Raw genomic sequence first — 5,882 nt, 5'->3', positions numbered from 1 at the left:
CCTGCAAGAGTAGCTGCAATAAAATTAATGGTTTTTGATTTTACAAGAGTAGGCCTACTTACTGTACACACAATCAAGAGAACTATTACACTGGTAGCCCACATTCCCCTACCATGTTTTTATACTCTAGTAAAAATTATGAAAATGATGATGGTTGTTACCATAACTACACTGTACAGTACTGCACAAATAGTACAGTTTTTATATCTACAACTGAAAAAATATTTTATAGGTTTGTTTTTATTGTACATTACGCGTTGTGATCACTCTGCAACAGTATTTAATAGGCTTAAATGTCAACTATTATTATTAGTTAATCAACTGAAAGAATACGATCAAAGGCAACAGAAAAAAAGGTAATAAGTATTTGAATTAAGGAATTATGACAAATTTTATGTTTTAGTTGAGGAATATGAGTTCCATATTGATGTAGCATCTATGGATAATAAAATACATTCATAAACATGTACTATCACTAGAGGGAATCAATAACAGAGAGTCGTTCAACTATGGTACAACGTTGTGACATAAAACTAGTGTCCTGTTTTTGAAGTGCCTATTGAGGGCGCTTCAGAACTAGCCTTGACCTACAACAATGAGCTCTTTGTGAAAGTACTTTAGAAATAACTGGCACTAGACTTAAGAGTTAAAGTGGAGTAAGTACAACACAAGACATTGTAGTCACCAATCGACAGAGGTCATTTAACCTCCCAAATTTGGTTTTAGTCAAGCTTGGACTTTCTAAAATCGATCGGCTTTAATAAAAATGTCATGATCTATTATCTATCTTCCATTAAGATCACAGTGATTAATAACAAGTAAAACTGATGGTTTTACAATGACTAAACCATATTTATTTCATTTTATTTTTATCAATTTAGGTAAACAAAAATACACAGAAATTTACTATCATCCAACAAGTTAGGAATATTTAATTACAGTGCTTTGTTAAGGGTCATCCATTCGTCATTTTCGAGAGAGAATCAGTACAAAACTAAGTATTTTCTATGACAACTCCCTCCCATTCAGAGTAAATAATAAAATAATTAATGTATTCATTTTAATATCACCATTTTTTCATTTTCATGAAAGAATATAGCAATGGAATGAAATGGGGATCTCACGAGACTGAAAGGGTTGTCCAAAACATTAATTATAAGTTTTGTAATAATTTTGTATAAAAGCAAAATGAGGTACTGTGTATTCTGCTATTATATTAATGTTATTATCATCAATTTCAATACTATTATTAGTATTAATATTACTATTATTATTATTTATATTAGTGAAAGTTTAAAGCATTAGTATTAAAATAAAATTGTTTAATTGTGTTTGCACCACAAATCATATGCATAAAAGTTGCAAAAGCTAGAGCCAGTGAAGCAACAGAATTTTCTCCTAAATGGAAGTAGATGATTAGGCTACAGTTATACAGTATTTAAAATACATCTCCCCAAGCATATTTTTAACTTTCAGAAAATTTTTTTAAAAAGGAATGACCCCCAAAACATATTGGATAATATTATGTATGGCAGAAAAAGCAAAATGCTACCTTGGCCTCAAATTGAGGACATGCACCATATATCACTCTATATAAGCATCACCATGGCAACTGCACATAGTGTATTATTAACATATGTTTATTATCCAATTACCTAATACCATATTCTTTTAATTGAGCACACACATTGAGTGACTCACATGTTCTTTTAGTCATAATCTGTCAATTTCTATGGCACTGTCTTTTGTTTTAAAGTATTTTCATTTAGTATTCATTCAAAAAACTGTGATGCTGTAATAACTGCCAGCAACAGAACAATAAAGAATGAATTATTATTAAAATATTTTTAGTATCATTTTTCTAATTATTAAAAGTAAAATTATCATTTTTTTAAATCTTATCACAATTACATTAAATAAAAAACTATTTAAAAATATGTTTACTATACTGAATACGAAAAATATTTTCCTAACATATTTTTTGGATAATCTACTTTAAATCTACCTTAAGTTGATGATGCATGCTGTAATATCAGTGATTAACTACTGTACCTTACATGACGAGGACTGGTCAAATAACCTTAAAAATATCAGATGTCAATGCTCTTTACCTACTCGTATTATTAATTTCATAAGATGCAAAAATATTTCAACATCAGTTCTAAAATTTCTTACCTGCCTACAGTTAGCAATTCTCCAATTATCAAAAATGTTCTTTATCTCATTTTTGGATTGATGACTACTGTTTTTTGAGTTTTTAAAAAAATCAATGATTTTATAATGAAAACAAAAATACAGACTATTTTGTATTTGATCTGCTATTACTACATGTGAGATATTTTTAAAATCAATTCTTCACATCACCAAGACTGTCTCTTTAGGGAAATTTATGTCTATGACATCAGAGAAATTAACAAGGGACTTCACTTTACTGCACACTTCAGACTCGCTGAGCATATTACATTATACAACTCACATTTAAGAATATAATAGTGGAGAGAGAGGGTGCCAAATGGTAATAATTTAGAATAGAAGCTTAACCTTAAGAGCCTCCATGCATTTCATTAGGAACGACTTTGGACCAAAAGAGAAAACAAAATATTTGTTATTTCTTTCAAACATTCTTTTGGGAATACATGCTAAAACGTCTCTGAACATATCTTAAAATGGCTCAAAATTACCTAATTTTTCTGGGCACCATAGAGATTCCTCCTCCCCAACAAGGGCATCTCCCGTGCACCCCAATGGTCTCTGGCAAATATTATCAAATCCCCTGTTGAACCGTTCATACCCTGTCTGACAAATTTTGTTGTCAACACAATGTACAGTACCATGCTGTTGTACTGTTGGTAATTTATGTTTAAATGCAAGCTTTTGTCATAATCCCTCAAAAAAAAAACCTCCACTCCTGAATAACATACAATGAGACTATAGTACCATCAACTACTCTTGATAGAACACCCCAGTAAAATGTATAAATAACTTTACATTAAGAAAAAAATAAAAATATTAATCAACTTTTAAAGCTAGATATTCATGTAACAACCTCAAGTTTGGTACACTGTAGTCCGATTTCCGAAACTGAAGAATAAGTCATCAAATTCATCCTCCATGTTATGGGGACTCCTATTGGGTGGTAATCAATTCCTAGTATGGCACACCAGTGGTTGACTGTAATTATTGATACACACGGGCTGCCACGGTCAACAGCAAAGCAAGAAATTACCATTAAACAAACCTCTAGCACACATTCCATAGTAATTCCTTTTAATAACATGTAATAATAAACTGTTAGGTTTACATACTGTAGTATTGTGAACAAACCAACTGTATGCTCAATTCTTATATATTTGTTAAATTCACCAGAAAAAAAATCCAAGAAGAATAACTTATCAAAAAAAAAAACAAACAAAAAAAACAAGTTCTCATGCCTAGAGTTTTTATTTTTAAATAATAAAAAAGACCATGGAAACTCCTGTAAGACATTCACCATCAGTTGTGCTTACTATATAGCTACTGTTTTGAATGTTATAGTATTTCTTTACTGATTGCCACACTGTACTTGAACCTGTGTGGCTGTGATTTATGAGTTCATTACGCCTTTAATTAATATCATGGCTCACATCATTGTTACAGGTGTTTCCACATTTTTCTACATGTATTCAGCATCTAGTGTGGCTAAGCAACTACTCTCCTTAAAAGCTTGCATTCAGTCTTCATGAGGCAAGCAACTTCTCTCTTTAGTTGCAAGTTCTTATATTGATTTGAATAAATAATATATAGGCTTTCTTGAACAATAACACTCAAAACATGAAGTGTTACTTTAAAATTAACTAATAATAGTTTAATATCTTTCATTCAATGATTAGAATTAGAAAATGTTTTCTTGCCATTAAATTCAGATACTTAATGTTACTTAATATTGGGTGGTAATCAATTTTAGGATTGTGACAATAAAAATTGATCATTCTGTAGTCCTATAAAGATCAAGCCATGGTGAGAGGTGCTTTTCACCTGTTGGCTCAAATCCTTCACTGCTGTATTATATCTAAGTGAGAAGTTTATTTACATAAAATAAATCAATGAAAAACATATATATTTTCTTTTTAAATAAGGTATTTCAAACTGTGTCTTTATTTTACTGTAATGAACTTAATAACATATTAAGATTATCTGATCCTTTTAAATTCCAATTTGATATACTTTTTGAGGATTTTTTTGGTTTTACAACAGACAATGGTACAATCTTATCAAATCTCTGTTCGTGCTAGAAAGATAATACAAAACGAAACCTTGTCTCGTAGATCAAACAGAAAGGGACTGCATTGTGAATTGGCGAATTCCTTGGCCTTTGTGTTACTTGTACACTGCTACTACTATGGGATTTCTACACATGCTTAACCGGTGACAATTTACTCAGTCTTTTGTTACAAGATTTGGCTTTAGCTATACCTGTAGAAAGGAGTTTTAAAAATACCTTGCTGCTAGAAGATGCAGCTATCCTTTGTTGCAAAATATTTCAGGGGATGAATACAGTAATTAGAGTTATATTGTTGGGAGATATACTATTGCTTCTCTATTGTTTTTTAAGACAGAAAAACTATTTGTGTGCCCAAACCTTCACTCTAAAAATATATTCATTTTTTGTTTAGGATAGTTTTAGTCCCAATATGTCTCCATTCAAGGTTAATTTTTAGACAAATGTATTATGTGGTTGTGGTTGAGATAAACTATTTGGCTAAACATTTGCATTTCTCCTCCTCAATCAATATTGAAAAGAAAGGATACTGTACACTAGATTCCAAAATAATAATGAGCCAAATTCCAGTGGTTTTTGAAGAAATTATTATTACTGTCTGTAGGAAAATCCTCATTTCTATAAAAATCCTAAAATTTCATCCAATTAAAGGTACTGTATGCAAACAATTTTCTAAAGACATATCAGTGGCATATTCAAAGGTAGGCAAGGGGAAGCTGGCCAGCCCTCTGAGCCCCTACAATTTTTCTAAATAAAAGATGGGGATAAAGAAATTTTACATTACAATTTTAGTCTGAGAATGCCATTTCTGGCCATTATAAATGCCATAAACATAAAATTGCAGGCCTCAGCCCCAACTATAGTGGGACTGAGGTGGTGTTGACCTTAAATCCGTAACATTGACTCTATGATCCCCCTGTAATCTGAATTCCTGGATTCGCCACTGTATGTACATATAGGCCTATTGTTATAGGTACTGATTTTGATTTGATTTGATTTATTTTGCATTTAATATCACACACATAACAATAAAATTTTGGAGAATGGACATAAAAAAATAAAAGAGATGAATAATTAATTGAATGCCTGGATAACCCATTTAGTCTAGTGATTGTACACCAAAAAAACTTTCTCATTAAATTTTTTACTATACAGTAGGTCTACTGTACAAGGTAAGCTATTCACATTATTGGACTACATTTTTAAGTTTATTAGCTCAAAAAATATTAAATAAAAATAAAACTAATTTTAAAAGAATAGTGCAGAAGAGTTTCTTACAATAGATTGAGGTTACCCCTAAAAGGTTTGGTATGTGAACTTGAACAGCTAAAATGTCACATCTAATTGTCCATAATGATATCTAATACCTTCAGACATTCTTGTCTATATTTTTACTAGATCAAGTTTCTTGGGCCACTTCAATATGACTTCAACACAGACTGGCTCTCTTATATTTCCTAATTATTCTTTGATTGAACAGATTTGAGCTTTATGTTCTCTATAAAATCTTTTTTTTTTTTTTTTGACTTGCATGTAGTATTTAAGAAAAAACCTGCTATTTATCTAAAGTATCTACAACCATTACTGCATACAGTAGTCTCCTCCATTGCAAATGAAATTTTCT

This window comes from Anneissia japonica, unplaced genomic scaffold, assembly GCF_011630105.1.
Source record: "Anneissia japonica isolate Jap-2015-1 unplaced genomic scaffold, ASM1163010v1 scaffold1239_len605302_cov174, whole genome shotgun sequence".
Taxonomy (NCBI): domain Eukaryota; kingdom Metazoa; phylum Echinodermata; class Crinoidea; order Comatulida; family Comatulidae; genus Anneissia; species Anneissia japonica.
The sequence above is the reverse complement of the archived record's forward strand: the minus strand, read 5'-3'. Positions refer to the sequence as shown.